This window comes from Rousettus aegyptiacus, unplaced genomic scaffold (genome assembly GCF_014176215.1).
Source record: "Rousettus aegyptiacus isolate mRouAeg1 unplaced genomic scaffold, mRouAeg1.p scaffold_m13_p_12, whole genome shotgun sequence".
Classification (NCBI taxonomy): Eukaryota; Metazoa; Chordata; class Mammalia; order Chiroptera; family Pteropodidae; genus Rousettus; species Rousettus aegyptiacus.
The window spans coordinates 3,570,306-3,590,349 of NW_023416287.1; positions in this window are offsets into that span (position 1 = coordinate 3,570,306).

The following is a 20,044-nucleotide window of genomic DNA, read 5'->3' on the forward strand; positions in this document are numbered from 1 at the left end:
ACGCGTCCTGTCGTAGCTTGCCCGCACCAGACCCTCCCTCCAGCTCCCTGGACCCTCACATCACCCTGTAACACCTCACACATTTACACCTCTCCCCACCGGACCACGGGCTTTCTATGGGCAGCTGCGGACGGGCTCCAGCGTGTCCCCCGGGTGGGTGCACTGACGGATCTCAACAGGAACCAGCAGACTAACTGGACTGGAGCTCACAGGCAGATGACGGGCCAACCTGGGCAAGACGGGCCAACCCTGGGCGCCACCGTTTACTTGCTGTGTGAACTCTGAGCAGGTGGTTAACTGTGTGTTGCCTCATTTGCAAAACAGGCGGATGATAAGGACATTTCCTTCCTGGGGCTGGGTGGGGATTTAGGGAGCTAGGCTTCTTGCATGGCTCTGCTGTCAGAGCTCTCTTTCATCTCTCCCTGTCTCTTTCAGGCTCTGGGTCATGCTTCCCTGTTTCTCGTGCCTCATTCTCAGTCAGGCTTGTATCTCAGGCAAGAAAAGACAGGCACTGGGTAGCCCAACCCAAGGGCATCCTTACAGCAACCTTCCTGACCAACATCTGCATTTGAATTCAGAGAAGGGCTCTGATTGGTCTGCTTGGGTAATGGACCCACCTCTGGACCAATCACTGTGTGTAAGGAAATGGAGCACTCTCATTGGCCGGCTAGCTTCTGTGCCCGCCCTTTGGATGGGAGATTGATAGGCCAGGTTGGACCACACTGAGCAGTGGCGATTGGCTATTCCAAGGAGTAGATGCTGGACGATTGAAAGAAAAATAACCTTTCCACTACAGTAAGATCCCTTAATTTAATATTCCCATTACCCTCAGAAATAAGTAATATCATACTTTGTTTATCCAGGAGGATAATGGTTCAAAAAAAATTTTTTTTTTTGTAAGCATCCCAGGATTAAGAAAAGCTCTTCCTTCCTACCTGCTCATCGTCTCTTTGAGGGGGCTTCTCACTTGTCCTGCTCCGGCGTCGGCCCCAGCCGTGGCAACGGTGGTTCTCCTTTGCTGGAATCTGGTGTCACGTCAGATATGAGGTGGACGACTCCGTAAAAGAAGCCCCGGGCCCGAGTCTGCAGGAGCGGGGCGGGGCTGCGCGGGCCCGACGGCGCGGACCTCACTCGCCCACGGGGCTGCCGGGAGCCGGGGCCGGCTCGCCGCACGTGGCAGCAATGCCAGTTCCGCTCCCCTGCCCTTGCTCCACCTGTGCCAGTCACACCGTTCCCCTCTCCTGTGCTCGTAACACCTGCGCGTGCTGCACCTGTCCTTGCTCCACCTCTGCTGGTTACACCTGTGCTGGTCGCACTAGTCCAGGCTCCTGTGCCGGCTCCTCCTGTGCTTGTTACACTCGTCCGTTCCCCTGTTCCTTCCCGTTTTTAGAAGAAGGACGTGCAGAGATCCTTCCCTCGGGTGACGGTGGCCAGCGGAGGTGACAACACAGAACCTGGGATCGACACAAGTGAGCTCAAACCTCAGCTCTGCAGATGTTCGCTGTGCGACCCAAATCAAGGCAGGCGCCTCCTCTGGGCTTTGCCTTCCTCCTCTGTGTGATGCAAATTAACAGCCATGTCTGTCTCCTAGGGTTTTGTGAAGAACTAAGGAGATGGTAATGCCGAGGTGGCTTGATGGAAGCTCATGGCCCCTGGGAAGGGCCCCTGTGATGTAGAGTTCTTGTAAAATCTGCAACAGCTCACTAAACCTTTCCACTTTGAGACCCTCGCCACCCACACCCCTGTGTCGAGCGACGCTGAGAATGGTGGCTCCCTATTGGATGCATGTAGGTCGAATTTGGTGAGCCCAGGTAATGGGGTTCTAGGGCCGGGAGACGGTTGAGGTGAGCAAGGCTCCTGGGGTGTTTGCTGGGCCCTGGGATGAGCATCGCTTTGGGCACCTTCTCGTCACACCCTCCTGCTGACCCAGTGACTCCTTCTTCCCTCCATTTTCTCTTTCCATCACGTTGAGAAATAAAGTCACCAACAAGGAAATTTCTCATTATCTCTGTTGTTCCTGTTGCCAGCTCTTTCCTGAGTCCACATGTGTGATAAGGGCCGGAAATACACAAAGGGAGAGAGAGAGAAAAGGCCGCCCTTCGCTGCCTCTAAATAGCCACGTTTAGCACGTGCGTCGCTTCAGCTACCTTCGAATAAAGAACTCACTTAGTTCCCTCCGAGAAATCCCAAGAATCTTAATACTGTCGTCTCAGCAGGCAATCTGAGTTAAAAAAAAAAAAAAAATCAGTAGAAATTCAAAACTTTCACGCGAAGTTTGAGTTTGACTCGGAACATTTAATTTATTTAAAAATAGAAATGTAAATGTAAGCGGTATGTTTTCTCCCAGCCGTCAGAAGCTCTCTCCAGCTCTGACTGACTCATTAACAAATTAACATGTTGTGATTGCGCCGTGAGAAGTTGCAACATAATTGTTACAGCCCCGGTCCTGCCCAAACTCTTTTATAGAGTACAAATTAGATGCTTTTCATATATGCTATCTAATTTTAATTAAAATTTGCCCTAAAGCTATCCTTCACAGCTTTGAAGTTGCTGGAGTTTTGTCATCTTGGGGTGGTGAACATTTGCAGTTGATAATGTCAAAATCTGTACCCATGGAAACCATTTTCCGTCTGCTTCTTCCAGGACAGGCTTAAATCTTGCTGGAGTTTTGATTTCCGTGCGGTTCAAGAATTGTTATCTGTAGAGAGAAGAGGTGGTTCCCCGTGGGCAGAGTTGAAATTTGGAGATTGTAACTGGGAGACATGGAAAATCACTTGCAAAGATCTCAGATTTGTGGGCAGTCAAGGCCTCTTCAAATGTCTCATGTTTTCTTCATCTGTAAAATAAAGAACATCATGATCCTGTGTCCTACCGAAGTGGCAAAGTCACTTGAATCCTTGAACTTTGGAAAGATGAAGAAAAGCCTCATTCCAAAAGCTTTGCACCTGAGTGCAGCCACGTGACCAAAGCATGCTGGGAAGTTTTGTTTCTTTGTTTTTCATTTTTAACAATTTGTGAAAGTTATATGGAGACAGTAGCAGCAGGTCCTTGAGGTAGCCATGGGAAAAGTGCTGGTAAGCTAGAGCATATGTTGGGGTTCCCACAAAAATTTCATTAAGAATGCCTTGGAACGTTTGGGAGTCATGCTCCATGCCCACTTCCCCAGAGGGATGATGGAGCCAGGAGGGAACTCATGACTGGCCCTGCCTTGCTGGGGTACTGGTGGTATCTAAGGCAAGGAAGGACTCAACTACTCCCACATAAGCACCCCAAAACCGAGGCTGAGATCACACAGGCCAGCTCAACCAGAGGCTGTGCGTCCGCTTTGGGCTGGAACGTGGCACGATAATCACCCTTCCTGCGCCTTTCTGGGGAGATCTCACAGCTTTTTGTGGGGACCCCTGAGGCTTCTCCTTGTTTTGTACACAGCTGGTGACTCCAAGGTCACAACCACATGCTGTGAAGATAAGGGGGAGACTGGGTATCAAAGGGCTCCCCGAGGAGGCGACTGCTCACCAGGACAACCAGGTGGCTCTGGAAACAGCTGGTCGCAGACTCCCAAGGAGATGTCGGCTTCGTTCGCTCATTCCTCCATCCATTCGTCCATCCATTCCCTCATTCAGCGTGGACCTGTGACTCCCCCATGTGCTTCGGATAAGTTCCCTTCTCCCGGGAGGCAGAGCCGGCGGCGCCCTCGGATCTCTGGAACTCTGCCCAGCGTGACGCCTCCTGCAGCCCAGTCACAGAGCCCGAGTCCTGCCTGCAGCTGGCTGACGGCCGCCCCCGCTCGAAGCTGGAAGCTGCGCAGCGTGGAGAGCGGCTCGTGCGGAGGCGTGTGTGTGCGGGCGTGTGCGCGTGAGTGCGCGGGTGGGAACGGCCCACTCCCAGGCGGTCACTTTCTGTGTGGATGGCCTCCCTCCTGTGGGGGACGCACGGTGCCTATCCCGCACCCTTCCTTTGGAAAGACCCCTGGGCTCCCAGAGGGTCCTGGGGAAGTGCCCTTCAGGCCCCCACCCGATGGCCCCCCATGGCCCACCCAGCCCCGGCCCCCCTCCTGGTGAAGAGGGGGAACAGCACAGCCCAGTGGAGGGTCCCCTTGGTGACCATAGACGTGAAAGCTTGTGGGGAGGCGGAGCTGCTATATCGTCAGTGACTCAGGAGACAGATATGTCGCAATGAGCACTTAAAATGGGGGGCGGGGAGGCTGGGGACCACCTCACTGCTCGCCTCCGACTTTCATGTTCCCAGCCCCGTAATTAGTGGCATCTGACACACGTCCTTAAAGGGTTGGTGCTTTGGGACCATGTTGTCGGAAATGACACCTTCTCTCCCTTCCTCTCTCTGGATGCCACACTGTACACGGGTGACTTTGCAGGGAAAAAAATTCCCACTGTCGACTTCCTCCCCCAGCGCAGAACTTGGGGATCCTCAGGGACCTTCCTCATTGGCCATTGCTGGGAATGATGTGTCAAGCTGTAGAACTTGCCAGAAATGGAGCCTCTGGATAAAGCAGACATAACCGCACTGTTACATATCCCACAGACAATATCAATAATAATAATAATCCCTAACCCTTATCCCAGGCTTACACGAATCCAGGCAAATTACAGGCTCTAAGCCAAAGGATCTGCAGGATATCAACTAAGCCTGTGGTTTAAATGCGATTTCTCGTTTATTCTTTACAAACACCTTACGAGCTGGGTTCAGTTATTACCTTTGTTTTATAGTGGAGAAAATGAAAGCAAATCCCTAGGAATTGCTAGAGTTGAGAGCTCTCTAAGGAGAGAGAATGGAAAATCTGATTTCTCTCTTATGAATGCGGCTAGTCCTAGATTTGGGGATTTCACTCCAGTAAAACTTCATAAAAAGAAAAAAAAAATAGAAGGCCGACGTAGGATCGCCAGCTCCTGCTTTTTCCAGGTACCAGCTCTTCTGAACGAAACACAAAAAGGCTGCCCTCTGCTAGCACCGTCTTGTCGTAAAAGACATTTTTGCACGAACCAAACTAGGAAGGAAAGTCCCAGAAATGGGACTTTCTTTACATCAATCACATTTCATTCTGTGAAAAAACTCCGCTCTGGCACCCTGTTTTCTCCAGTCTGTCTCGTTTTGCCTAGGGCTAGGGAACATTCCATCCCAAGCTCGCCTGGGACTTGCGCTCAGAAACGCTGCTCTTCAGCCTCAACCCAGGGTGGGGGTGGGGGGACTCTGCCTGCAAGGGGACATTGGGCAACGCTTGGAGACAACCTGGGGGTGAGGGGAAGGGTTCGCTACTGGGATCCAGGGTCGAGGCCAGGGGCACTGCTAACATCCTGCTGTGCACAGGACATCCCACGACGGAGAAGGACCCCGCCCCAAACCGCCCCAAACGCCAGCGGCGGCCAGTGACGAAACCCTGCTGACCAGCGGTCTAATGGGCAGAGGGTGGGCACTGGAGGGGCAAGGAACTCTGCCCCGTGCACCCCCAGCAAGGTCGGGGAGATCCTCGCACATGGGGGAACCTCTTTCCCATCATCTGGGAGAACCCGGCCAGGTGAACGTAGAACAAGACGTTTGTGAGGTCGAGCTCAGTCGCCTCCCGTGGGCCGCCTCGCCCCGCCTCCCTGCGTGGACAGCGTCTGCGTCACCGTCACCGTCACCGGCCGAGCGGCCGCACAGGGCTCTGCCCCAGTGACTTCAGTCCGCGCTGGGGCGTGCTGTGTACACACCCTGACAAAGGAGATCAAACAGACCTGTGAGCCGTGGTTGTGATGGGAGCTAATTAGCATTTCATAACATGCGGCTGGGGAGAAAAAGCAGTGACACTTTAGAGCAAATAAAACCCGTTTGCGGATGAAATATTTTTCTGACGAGTTACCTCCCCCACTTCGTGTAATTTATTTCCTTCAACAACGACTTGTCGAGTTCCACTCGACATAGGGCTTTGCTCCCTAGGTAAGGCTCCACTAGTCAAAAGTCACAGTGGCACCTGGATCCAGGCCCACCCCCACCCCCCAAGCTTGTGGCTTAGACCAGGGATCTATGGCCCATGGCCAAATTGCCCCATCACCTTGCTTTGGGACAATCCATGAGCTAAGAAAGGATTTCTCAGTTTTAAATAGCCTGTCGGGGGCGGGGGGGGGGGGTGATCAAAAGACAAACATTTTGTGATATCTAAAAATTGCATGAAATTCGAATTGCGGTATCCATAAATAAAGTTTTATTGGAACAGAGCCACGCTGGACTGTTTGTTTTGTCTATGGCTGCTTTCACGCTACATTGGCAACGCCGAATAGCTGTGACAGAGGACAGATGGCCCTCAAAACCTGCGACGTCTATCATCTGGCCGTTTACAGGAAAAAAAAAAAAAGTTTGCAGACCTCCGATTTAGGGGAACACACTCGAGGAAACCAGTCAGTTACGATTCTGAAAGACGACCGTTAAGGTTGAAAAAGTCCGTGGTCCCCGGTTCCACGGGAGCTGAGAAGAGGGCGAGGCAGGACCGGAAGCTTCCTGGAGGAAGTGGTAAGAACGCTGAGACAGGAAAGAATAACGAGGCCGCCCCCCAGGACTCGGGGCCCCACAACGTCGCCTTTCTTCTTACATCTCCCAGCGTTTCTCTTCGGGCACCCCACGCCATGGGGCCATCTTCACGGGGGTGAGGAGAGAGCAGGGAACAGCTTCGTGTTGAGTCCACTTAGTTCCCAAATCCACGGTCTCTCACTTGAATTCTTCCTTCCCTTCCAAGAGCGGCTGGGAAGATGATTCCAATTCCCGCCAGGCCTTTTCCAAAGTTTTCATTTCCACATCCTTGAAAGTAGCTATTCTAAGTTTCGTGTTCATTTCAAACCCACCAGAATTTCTAGGAAGCAGCCTGGAGTTTGTCTGGCCCTGATCCAGGGGCGAGAACTTCTTCAAAACGCATTCGCGATGTCCAACGCTTCACTTGTTTTCACTAGGCAGAGGTCGGCCACATTGAGTGTTGCTCTTTCTAGAGAAGACAGTTCTTTGAACCCCAGCTCATTTCTCCCTTCACAGCGCATGAGCAGTACACATCTGGTTAGCCGTACCCCTGTAGTCTGTTCTGGCGTATGCAAATTGTAAGAATCTAATCTGCCTTTGAACAATCATTTCATATTGTTGGGACCTCTCGCATTAGACTGACAGGTTCCTCCGCCACTTTTTAGCTGTGTGTTATGTCACTTAGACATGCCACTAAATCTCTCTAAGTCTCCACCTGCGAAGCAGAGATAATAATAGTATCTACCTCATTAGTTACGGTGAGAAGGAAGCGAGAAAATGAACATAGAAGGCTGAGCTCAGAGAGCCCCGGAAATGTTGGCGGGTGTGATCGTCAGATGTGCGCGCATCTCTGAAGGCAGCCGCCGTGAGCTGCTGTGTCCCCGGCGAGAGCATCGTCGCCCAGCGTCGGTAGACAGTGGGGCAATTATGCTGACGTTTGTGTAAAGAGGAGGGAAGAAGAATGTAGACACTTATTTGCCGACATATATATAAAGTATCTTTGAAAGGACACTTGAAACTGTTACTAGCGATTGCCTCTGAGGAGGAGAGCCAGTTGGCTGAAGTGCAAAAGAGAATCGATCTTTTTTTTTTTTTTTTTTGCTAGCTCATTTTAACATTGAATAATATGAAAATTATCTCATCGAAAAAAGTAAATTGACTTTTACAATACCAGATGCCCTATTGATGAAAAGGGTTTGGAGCCATTCCATGTGGGGTGACAGCATTTGGGTTGGGGGGGATGGGGTGGCACATGAACTTTGCAATAGATCAGAGGAAAATGCCCAAATGGACACTATCGGCTGCAGCTTTGGCCTAAATGTCTGTACCTGGGAAGTAGCAATCAGTCTCACGAGTAAATTAACTGGGAGCAAAACTCAGCTCAGTAAGCACCCACCAGGCGGCTGACAGCCGACGCTGTGCAGCCACCTGCGGGAGGACGGTGGGTGAAGGTGGGGACTTCCTGGAGGACATCTGGAGGGGTCGTTCCCACACCCCAGCAAGAAACATCTTGAATGCATTTGGGCATTTGGGGCCCCGCACCGCCGGGGCCCGCGGCCTGCTTGTTGAGCCAAGTACTTTCGGAGAATTGCTTTTGACGTCTATTCACTTGTTTAGGCTTCGGCTGACCCCCCGCTATAAGTGCTCGGTGACCTTTGACATGAACTTGCTGACAAAGGTCATGCCAAATCAAAAAGGCAGTCCAGAAGATTCTTTTCGGCAGCAGGTACTCACGGACCGAGATGAAGTTTTCTCGAATGTCACAACCCTGGAAGAGAGGTGCTAAAACTGACCCCAAGGACTTGGGCGAAAAAAAAAAAAAATTTAAGTGATCAAAGAATTCGAATCAGAAAAGAAGGATAAAGATAAAAATGGGGGAAAGTGCAGACTTTTGGCAAAAAAAAAAAATGCCCTTACGAAAATAAATACTTTTATGTATGGTATTTTGGGAATAAAGTTAAGCCACGTGCAACTCAGATTAACTGTCATTTGACAGCGAGAGAGAGAGAGAGAGAGAGAGAGAGAGAGAGAGAGAGAGAGCGCGCGTGTCTTAAGTGCGGCAGAGGAGAGCAGTCACAAGATGATGGTCCTATCAGGTGGTTTTTCACCGTCTCCGAAGCGCAAGGGAGCTGACTTGGGCCCCGTACGGCCACACGCAGGTTTTCATAGGCGAAGCCTCAGAGGGAGTCACACATTGCAGGAATCCTGGTCCCTATTTCGACGTGCACGGCCGCCTTTTTTTGTTATAAAAATTGCTCTCGATTCTTTACTCTCACATTCCGGATGTTACCTCGACGATGCTCGTGTATTCCTTACAATGACTGTAAGTACATTTACGTGCACGTAAAATGGGGGAGAAAAAAACAAAAAAAAAAAAGAAAAGCATCGAGAGTGGAACAGGAAAGTCCTCGCTGAGAGGGGGCGCGCCGAAGGGCCTGCCCGTGCTCCGGGGCGGGACGGAGTGCTGGCCGGCGGCTGGGGCTCGCACAGGCCTGGGTGTGGACCGCGCCTCTCCCGCACGTGAGCCGTGGGACTCTGGGCAGGCGACGTCACCTCGCGGCCTCAGTCGTCCTCTGTTAAATGGGCGCAGCGCTATGTACGTATAGTAGCTACGTGACAGGCGTCTGAGGAAGAACGACATGCCGTTGTTAGCTGTTCTCTTTACTGCAGCCGGGTGTTATTTTTAGGTGTTTTGTCTTTTTCTCCCCCTTTTGCCCCCTGCCTCGTCCGTGCTCCCTTACTCCAGTGGAGGAGGCAGGAAAGGGCAAGGAACGGGCCTACGAGCGTTTCTGGCCTTCGTCTTCCAAGGCGAAGGAGAACGGAGAGAGGCCGCAGAGTAGCTGGAAGGAAGAGAGAGAGGCATGTGTGGGCAGACGCGAAGGGTCTGTGAAGAGCGGGGGGGCCGGGGCTCGCCCCGAAGCCCAGGCAGAGAAGAGAGCACGGAGGTCTCGGGGCCTCCAGAGCCCGGGGAGGAGGGCCGGCTGAGGCAGGGCCGGCAGCCGGAGCCAGCAGCGCCCTTACGAAGACCCCATCCCCATGCGCGCGTAGAAGCAGGAGAAAACTGGAGCTCAGGAGGCCCTTCGGACGGGGAGGGCCATGTCGCCATGGCCACTGGTGTGCGTGAAGCCCGGAGGACCGAGTGTGCCTTCTCACTCACCCCGTGCCCTCCAACTGGGCCACGCCCCGCCCGGCCCCAGGAGTGGGCGCCCGGAGTGAGAACGAGTTGAATTAAAGGAGACCGAAGCTGTAGTCTCTCTCCCGTATTTGCCCTTGGTGGACCAACGCCCCCGCCTCCTCCAGCACCCTCCCCCCACCCAGCAGGCGCCGAGCACCCCGCGCCCCACTCCGCGCGCCCGTGGCCGGCACTCCGTGGGCAAGGCGTGCGTGTGCACGGGTCCGCAGGCGGGGGCCTCTGCCCGGGGAGGCTCAGGCTGCGGCGTGAGGTGCCCAGCCCTCGCGTGCTTCGTCAGCTGGGGAGCGTTTGCAGAACCCGGATGCCCAGCCGCCGGCCCCAGAGATTCTAACTGCACCAACGGCTGGCGGGGCCCAGCAGTGGGTCATTTCAAGTGGGTTGAGATCCACTGGCCCTGTGGGAGGCAGGTGGCGATCCCACGACAGGACAGGCGGTGGGGGGAGGCTTGTCCCCGCCTGCGGGTGTCAGGAAAGGCATTTTAAGGCGGTCCCCTGGCTTAGCAGTAAAAGACAAGTGGACATTAACCAAGGAAGATGGCAGGGAATGAAGGGTGACATTCCGAAGGACAGGGATGGAAGGAGCAAAGGAACCAAAGCGAAGAAGAGCATTTTCGGGGAGCAGGTGCGCCACCCACTAGCAGGCCCACTAGCTAGAGGCTGAGGGCAAGGGGGGGTTCTGCCGAGAGGCGATCAGGCTGCTGGGGCGTGGTCCCCCTCCCCCGTGTCCTGTCCCCACGTGTCAAGCAGCCAAGACCCTGTCCAGCAGCTTTGGATTATTCCAGGGAGCGAAGTCACATCGAATTCTAGTTCTGGAAGCAGGGCTCTGGCTTCCGGGCGGAGGCCCCCCCGTGGACCCCTGCACACCCGGAGACTGCCAGCCTGCGTGAGGCTGGAGGTGGGCGAGGGCCCCACTGAGGCTCAAAGACCTGGCTGAGCCTCAGCTCCCGCAGAAAACCACTTTAGTGTCCTGAGCTTGGGGACGCACCTGCTGAGAGGGGCAGCCAGGAGTTCAGCTCCGGGCAGCCCAGAGTGGAGGGCTATTTGGCGTCCTGGGGGCTTTTTAATCACAAGAGCCGGCTCCGTTCCCACAGCTGCTTCTGCTTTGAGACCCAGCAGGGGTCTGGGGAAGGGGGCCGGTCCCCCCACGTCTCCCGGGGGCTGGTGTCAAGGAAGCCAGGCCTCAGAGTTCATCCGTGCATCCCGGCGAGGTGGCTCCGAGACTCCGACGCGGGCGCCCGGCCCGGCCCACCTCGCGGGCACGGGGCGTGTGACCCCGAGCGGCTGGGTCTCGTTCCCACTTCCTGAGGACGTTGCACGGTGACATTTCACTGCATCAAAGGTTTCTGGTTCCTCCTCCTCGGGCTTCTACGCCCTGCGTCCGCACTTCCCAGTGTGTCGGGAACTCGGGGTGCAGGGGCCACCACTTCCACCAGCACCCCCTCAGTTCAGCCCCTGCTCACGCAACCATGACGGGTCCTCCAAGGTCACAGCCACCGTGGGCGACCACCCCGGACTCAAAACCGGGCCGTCGGTCGTTCAGAGCCCATGGTCCCGGCCTGGGCGCGACCTTCCCCCTCCTGATGTCCACTGGATGACATCGGACGAGGACGGCCTCTCGTTCGTCCCCGTGAGCAGACACCACGTCCAGCTAGGACTGGCGGGCCTGCTCTCCTCCCCTCCCCCGCCCGCCTCTGATTTTAATGGCTTTTGACAGTTATTTGTATAATTTGAGTTACATGGCATCACAAAGATCTTTCTCCCAGGGAAGATTACGTGAAGCTGTTTTGACAGCTCTCACCGAAAGGGCGATATTTAATATATAACAGTTCACGGAACACGACTAGGATCCGAGAATACCTTTTGCTGTTAGTCACGATGATATATATATATATCACCTTTAGGTCTAAGGGGGGCGGGGGAGAGAAGGCAGAGAATTTTCTCGAGGCTGCGACGTCTCCGAGCGCGACCGTAACCACGGAAGTGGGGTGTCTCGTCCGTGAAGGTCGGTCCTCCCTGCTCGGCACGCAGAATTCGAAACTTGCAGAAACGAGTGCCCACCATTTAGGAGACGAATTTAGGGAGTCCCGGATTGACTCCAAGCCCTCCAAACGTTTTTTTTTTTTTTTTTTTTTCCTTTCTCTTCTCCGAGGAGACGGAATGGCTACATCTCTAAATCAATCAGCTCTCTCCTTTTGAAATCCTGTTTGAAGGCATGCATTTCCCCTGAGGACAGTGGCCCTCATTTTTTTTGCCTCTCTCGCTGCCGGAGTAATTTTTGAGTAATGTTTTAACTCTGCAACCCTGTTATTTCATGTCAGGGGGCATTCCAAAATAGATTTTTTTTTTTTTTTGGTCGAAAGAGCTTCTGAGAGATAAAGAACTTTCTGGAAAGGGTCTGGTGGGTGGGGAGTGATTGAGGAAACCAAGTGCCTTGATTTTAATACATAAATTCTGCAGTTTCTCAGTTCTCTTTCATACCGCCAGCCAAAAAATTAAAAATGACAATTTTTTAAAAAATCAAGCCAAAAAACCCTTCAAGATGACAAGTGACTTTATTCTCCGGGAATAGAAACTCATTCCGCAATGTGGCGAGCGGGTCGTAAAGTTCGCTAACCCCTAGATGCCAAAGGGCCAAAGGAGAAGCTGGTTGGGGGTCGGGGAAGAATCGCTTCAGTCGTCATGTGGCTTAGCCGCCCCCCCCCCCCCCGAGCACGGCCCCTACCTGGAGGCCACGTCTGGGCTGAGACTGTCATGGTCTCTGAAGTCCTACTTTTCCGTGAGAGGGACAGGCGATTCCAGCAGAGCTGAGACACAGGGCAGTCTGTCGTGGGGGCAGGGGCTGGGGGGAGGGGATCCCATCCTACAGGGACTTCTCCATTCGGTCTGGTCACCACTGCAAAGTTCCCACGGCTGGGAAGCTGGGACGCACTAGAGACGCTTTGATGTTGGCGAAACTATCGGGAATTCCCCCATTTTCTGCTCACGGCCGCCTCCCACCCCCCCACCCCCCCATCAGTGAACATCTTACGAACTTTGCTCACTAAAGCAAAAGATGTGTGTGTGTGTGTGTGTGTGTTTTCTGTTAAAAGAGGGACAATGTCTGAGGTGTCTGATCGCAGTCACGGGTTAAAGAGTAAAGGCAGAAGCCGGTAAGACCGAATCAGGTGACTGGCGCCCCAACAAGGTACCAAGCTGGCAAGCACAATCAGAACCTCGGGCCGTGCTGTGGAGGCCCCTGACCCCCTTCTGCCGTCACCTCCCTCAGACCCCGGGAGCTCTGGCCCAAGGCCGCCGTCGCTGGCTTCCGATTCTGCGGCCCTGAGGGCTGTCCCCTGGACCTGCCTCCCTGCCGACATCGGCCGCCCCGGCCTCGCCCACCGCGGGCCGGGACACCTTCGCTCCTTCCCCAGCTGCCAGCACTGCTGCCCCTTCTGTCTCCCCCTTGGGATCCAGTCCGCTGATTCTAGAAGCTTCTATCTCAGTGCTGTACCGATCTGGAAGCCCTTCGAGGACAGCATGTTCAAGCAGTCCCATGTGGCATCTCCTTGCAGGCCGTGCCCATCGAGAAGTGCCCTGGAGGTGACCGCTCACCCCGGTTACCAGGACGGGCAGGGTGCCTCCCAACCAGAAGCGCCCCCCAGCCCCCGCCACCTGGTCAGGCTGCGTGGCTGCAGCTGCACCAGCTCTGAGGGCCACTTCCCTCTAAACGGGGTGATCACGGGACAGGCCCCTCCTCAGCGCAGCGGGCACCGCGCCGGTGGCCCAGCGGAGGCGTGGTCTCCAGGGGGGGCTCGAGGCCCCTCTGCCACCCGCCGGGGTAAAGCCAGCTGGCTGCAGCGGGGGGGGGGGGGGGCAGAATGCTCCCCACAGCGCTGAGGTGAGGGGTGACGTCTCCGTCCCGGAGCTCTGACGCTGACCCTCCGCCCGGAGACAAAAATTGGCTTCCCTCCCCGTCACAGAAGCAGCCACGTTTGTCCCCTCCTGGCTGCCAGGGCCCAGAAGAGTAGGGGAGAGGGGGGTCTCGGTGAGGGGTCGGCGCACCAGTTCTGCAAGGCGCCCAGCGTGGCGCCTGGCACCCAGCGACCGTGCCGCGGAAGACGCCACACTGTCACCGTCACCCTCTCGCGAGGGCCGTGAAATGGCTTTGAGAGACGTTTCGTGCAAAGCGTTCGGGCCCCGGAGTCAGGTGGCCACAGGTCCGAGCGCCGGGTCAGCGAAAACGGGGCGGCGCAGCGTGCCCAGCGCCGGGCCTTCGCCTGCCGCGCCGAGTGGCCAGCCACGTGCCCTCCGCCACCAGCGCCCACGGCAGGTGCGCGTCGAGGGCCCCCGCCGCGTCTGGGTTCGCGGTCCCCGGGGCCCTGGTCCAGGGGCGTGCTCCTTCCCCGATGCCGTCGCGGGTCGCTTCTCCCCGAAGGCGACCTCGACAGAACCGACGGTAAATTCACCCACGTCACGTCCGCACACAAAACCGGAGGCGGCCTCCCTCCGCACGAGTGACAGACGGAGCCTAGCGCCGAGCCGGCTTCTGCCCCTGAGCGGCTGGCTTTGTTCTCCCGGTGAGTCACTCACATGGCATTTCACGTCTCTCCCCGCTGGGCCAGGGGAAAGCAGCCCGAGGGTCAGTGACGGTCCAGCTCCACACCGAACGCTCACCGCTCCCCCACCCGCCCTGTTCTGCATTTGCTCATTCATTCCCCAATTCTTCACCCGAAAAGCTAACGCGGGGGCCCGGCCGGGGCTTCCTGCGGGACGGAAGCGGCTGGCCTTGGTCGCCGTTTGCTCTGGTCTCCTCGGTCTCCTCCTGCACACGCCCCACGGGTCCAGGCTGGCGCTTCTCCACCGGGGCGATTCGGTCCCCCTCCCCAGGGGACAGCGGGCAGCAGTTTTGGTGGTCACCACCGGGGGAGGGGGTGTTAGTAGCCTCCGGCGGTAGAGGCTGGGTGGCTAAACCTCCTAAGTGCCCACGGCTGTCCCCGCAACAGAGTTCTCCGGCCCCAAACGCCACCAGTGCCCGGGCTGAGGCAGCCAGTCTTGGAGGGATCTCGCTCTTTCAAGCGTGGACCGCCCCCCTGCCCCCAGAGCTGGTTAGACACGCAGACTCTCGGGCCCCACCCAGACCCACGGAAGCAGAATCTGCATTGTAACAAGCTCCCCGGGGGGACTCAAGTGGGCTGGACAGTCTGCGAAGCTCGGGTCTGGCGTGTGGACCTTCCAAGCCATGGCACGTGCTGGTCCCTTAGTGCTCACTGCCTCGTGGCACCTCGCCTGGGCCTCTCTGTCCTCGTCCCCCAGGCCTGAGGAGCAGAAGCTCACAGACACTAGCCAGGTCCCCGAGGACGCGTCTAGCTGAGTCCTTCACTCAGCTGGGCTCAGGCCCCTGTCTGCGCCTGAGGTCCCCTGTTCCCCCCACCGATGAATCAGGCTCTCTGGAGGAGGGACTGAGATGGGCGTTGCTTAAGAGCTTCCGGATGATTCTAGGGTGCGGCCAGGTTTGAGACCTGCTGTGAATGCATCGTGATGTCTAAAACCACTCTGAGCCTCAGCCTTAGCAGGAGATGCAGATTTCCGGGTTGCACGCTTAGTGATTTTGACCTTGGGGGTCCGGGCCAAAGCCGGGGAATCTGCACTTTTAGGACGAGTCCTGAGATGGGTGTGATGTCGGGCTGGAGAGGCCCCGAGCATGCCACATGCTCCGCACGGTCTTCCGGCTTCCGTCTTGCAGATGAGAGGCCCAGAGAGGGGAAGCCGCTGCCGTCCACAGGAAGAGGCACCGAGTCCCAGGTCTGTCTGGTGGTGGTTTTCCTCACGCTGTGCCCCTCATCTGGCCCAGACCCCTCCTCATGGAATCAAGGCGCCCTCAGCTTGGGGATCCCTGAAGAGAAGGGACACTTTCCCCGGGGGAGGGGGGGTTCAAGCTGAGGCTTAGGGAGCTAGAAACTAGAAATCATCCCTGTCCCAGAGCCAAGGGCCGGGTTGTCCTCTAGGAGGCCCGACCCCGGGGCTGCCACGGTCCCCGAGCCTGGGCTTCCCCATCAGTGGCACCTTCCTCACACCCAGTCCTACCCAACAGGGTAAGCAAGGAAGGCCTCTCGGGGGAGGTGCCTCTGGGGCAGGACCTGTGGGAGGTGCAGAAAGACACTTGCTCCGCTGCGGTGCTGATGGATCTCGCCACCAGGTGGCGCAAGCGAGGCGCTCAGACGTTCCCCTTGCTTTTCTTTCCTACCGCAAAGTGTGGCCACGCACTCACCCCCCGCAGCACAGACCGCGTGGACGCCCGGCGCGTGTGTGTTTCATGGTCCGTGGAGATGATTTCATGCACTATTGTGTTTAAACAATTCTTCAGGTTCTCCACCACCAGGTGTTCTGGGGGCCCCGGGCCTGGCAGCAGCTCCCAGGATGAGAAGCTGCTTGAGGAAATTGGGGTGAAAGGCCAGGCCCCGGGGGAAACAGGTCTTGGCTCTGAGCTTTGTTTCTCCCTCCTGGGAGGCTGTGGTCACGGCTGGGGAGTCGCCACAATGTCTCAGTAAGCTGGGGGCACCTCCCCGTGCTGACCGCCCCTCACCCCATGAGGTGGGAACTTGGGGGGCCTTATCATCACATATATGCGGGCGGCTGGCCCTCGAACAAACAGCGCGCATTTGAACTGCACAGCTCCATTTACACGCAGTTTCTTTTCAATAAATACAGCGACTGTCTTTTCCTTGTGATTTTTTATAACATTTTCTTCTCTCCAGCTTACTTTGTTATACGAATATGTTACATAATACGCATAACATACAAAATATGTGTGATCGACTGTCCGTGTTATCAGGTCAACAGTAGACTGCCAGAGGTTAAGCTTTTGGGGAGTCAAAGATGACACACAGATTTTCAACAGCACAGGGGGTCGGCGCCCCTGACCCCGTGCTGTCCGAGGGTCAGCCGTCTGGAAGGGTAGGGCCGCCAGCCCTGGCCCGTCCCCAATGGAAATCTCGCTCTCCACGCCAGCTCCCATCTGCGTGACAACGCCCCATCCTCCCAGTTGCTCGGCGTCGCCCTCGACCCCTCTCGGCCCCTCCAAACCCATGTCCATTCCACGAGCAAATTCCATCAGCTCCGTCTTCGGAACTGACCCGGGGAGATGGGGCCCTCGGGGAGCTCCCGGCCTTGCCTCCCGCGGGCCGCTCACTCACGCCTCTGCGGCCTCCAGCTCAGCCGGCCTGCCCCTGCCTCCGCGCCTCTGCACCTGCAGCTCCGGGCTCCCGGAACGTTCTTCCCCCAGATCTGAGATGGGGTGGGGGGATCAGGAGGGGGGACTCAGGTTACCCCGCCCCCCGTTTCAAGGCCGACGGCTCTCCCAGCCAGCTCTCAATGGCCTGCTGTTGCACATTATTCCTTATTGATTCTAATTCTGCCATTTCGTTTCCTAACCACATCATCGTGCCACTGAAGCAAGTGGCGACGCTTCTCTGTAAGACACTCGTAAATGTCCGTTTTAAGAACATACTTAACATCACGCGGACGGCACGGGCGGCAGCCGCCCAGGCCCAGGGTCTCCCTGGGCCTCGACGTGAAGCCAGCCAGCCCCTCGGTTCCCAGACCAATCCTGTGGGACCCTCCACCGCCCGTTTCTCGTCTGCGGCAGCTTCCTGGCGCGAAGCAACGACCGTCTGGACTGGGGCACAAGTGACACTTCTAGGTCGTTCTACACGTGAGCAAGGTCGAGAGATAATTCTCCCCGGCACGCCGAGGTCCCCAGGGAGACCATTCCTGTCGATTTGCTTTCCAGGGGGACTTTACTCTTGAGGGCGGGGGTGGTGCCCCGCCCTTCGCAAGGCTGCCTGCACCAGGCCTTTCCCAAGGAGCCCCCCACTTCCGCCTCGGATCCCTCTCAGGGCGAATGAGCTTCCAGGCAGGCTTTCGGCCCCTGGATGACCCACCCACGGGGGCCTCACAGGTTATTGTCATTAACATAAACGGTGGGGCTGCTGTCATTGAGTGGACGGAGACCAGGGATGCTGACGGAGGTGCCATCAGCCACGGCCCGGCCCCCGCAGGAAGGAACACCCGGCCCCGATCGCTGCAGCGATGGCGGAGCCCGGACCGAGCTTCCACTGCGGCTCTGCTTCCGTTTACTGTGCGACCTCGACCTTCTCATTAAGGAGCCTGACTAACCCTCATTTTTCTCACCTGCAAATATGGTTAGCGGAAGTCACACTTTTTTTTCCCAGAACAGGTGTGAGCGGTCGGTGAGATTACAGGTGTCAAAGGATGAGCAGTTGCCGGCACATAGTAGGCCCTCAGCAAATCCTGGCTGGGATCGTCCTGTCCACACGTCTGTCTTGCGTGTCTGTCTATCTCGTCATCTGTGGAAAGGAAAGGAGTGTTTGCAGACTGCAGCCTGAGGCCTGGAACCCCAGACCAGCAGGGCCCGAACCCCAGACCAGCAGGGCCCCACACGGCGAACTTCCAAGCCGGGAACCGGGTTGCGTTCAGGACAGCTTGTGGGAATGGCTCTCCTGTTACCCGTGTGCCCCTTGGGGCCTTGAACCCCATTTGACAATGATCCCACCCAACACAATGCATCATGATCCCCCCAGCTCTCGAAGTAAACATGAAAAGAGTCATCGGAACCAACCGCGAACAAACGAGCACGCATCTCTCCCCCTCTCTCATCTCTAGCCTCGCCCGGAGGCGAAAGTATAACTGATTATTTAACGGGGAAAAGCAGAGCTCGGCCCTGGGCTCCGGTGAACACGCCGGGGCCTAGAGGCAGGCACTGCCATCAGAGACGTGAAACGAGACGCCTTCACCGGGACCGGGGGCTTCGATGGGGCAATGCCGCCCGGTGGTGGGCTGAGAACCTGGCAGGGGGCTGTCAGGAGCGGCTGATTAACTAGGGGAGCTGGGCAGAGCGTGGGGGTGGGAGCGGCAAAAAATATTAATAGAGGGTGTTGAAACTCGCTTGGAGGGTATTCGGCTTTCAAACAGTGTGGTCCTTTGGTCTGGGCCCGTGCCAATGCAGAGGAGGGGGCTTCCCAGTGAGAGAAGTTAAGGACCACCCCATGGGACTGCCATCGATCAGATCCAGGACCAGGGGTCGGAAGATGCTAGGTGAGTTCCAAGAACTGACCACAAGAACGGACCACATGGAGCCCGGGATGTGAGCCAAGGCAAGGGAGCCCTTGGCGAAGGCTGTCATGGGGGGAGGAGTCCCCGCCAAGGCCAAATAGGAGTCCAGCATCCGTCGGAGTCGGTGGGAAGGGTGCTGAGCTAACACACAGGGGGCCGAGGGGGCGGGGTCACGGCCCTGGGTATGGGCCCTGAGGACAGAGGGGACAGGGGAGCGTCTGTCCTGCTGAGGGACACCCGTGATAATACCAGTGGTGAGAGAGAGTCTCAGTGGAAGCCAAAGAAAGTGTTTTCTCCGGGGATGCTCGGACTCTGGAACAAGCTTCATTGCTTTGGGGCCAGGTGACCAAGTACGAGTAAGTCACCCAGAGTTTAGGAGACAGCCAGAGGCAGTGCCACCTGGGTGATATGCCCGCAAGCGGGTGAGATCAGGAGCCTGCGACGTGGGGCCCAGGGCTGGGAAGCTGGGTGCGTTCGCTCCAGCCCCGGAAGCCAGAGCCAACGGGCCAGGGAGGCAGGACGGAGCCCAGAGCTGGGAGGGATGTCGCTTAACGCCCTCGTTTTATAAAGACAGAAACCGAGGCCCACGGGGGGAGCCTTCGCGGTGACAAGTCATAAACACGGAAGACGTGGCCCAGGCCAGGCCCCCGCCGGAGTGCTGTGCATGTGCGTCGGTTCCCACTGCAGCAAGGCGACTCTGACCTCCCTCACTTCGCAGAGGAGGAGGCGTCCTGCCCGAAGCCGGCAGCAGCACCAGGACTCTGAGCTGGGCGACCGTCCGCCCCGGTGCCCCCGCCAGCCCCGCCGCCCCGCCCCGCCGTCCCGAAGCCGCGCTGGAGAGAGCTCTGCTCTTCATCTGGCAGTTTAGTTCTAAGAAACATGATCTTCCCTTTGTTCTAATCTGTGATTTTAACCTATTTCATTTCGCAACAAACTCTTTCCTCAAACAAAATCAGATCCAGAAACCCCATGGAAAATGGGTCAAGATAGAGATCTCATTAAAAAAAAAGAGTCAAAACAAAGATAAAATATTCTGTACGTATCGACTTGGCAAACATGAAAAAGCTGGTCATGCCCAGAGCTGGTGAGGGTGTGGGAAACCGCCTTCTCATGAGAGATGGGGTGGGGGCCGGGAGGCGCGTCTGCTGCAATGTTTTTGGGAGGCCATTGGGCAACATCCGTGAACCAGCAACCGCCACACTCCCTCTGACTCTGTAATTCCACTTCTAGGAATTTACCC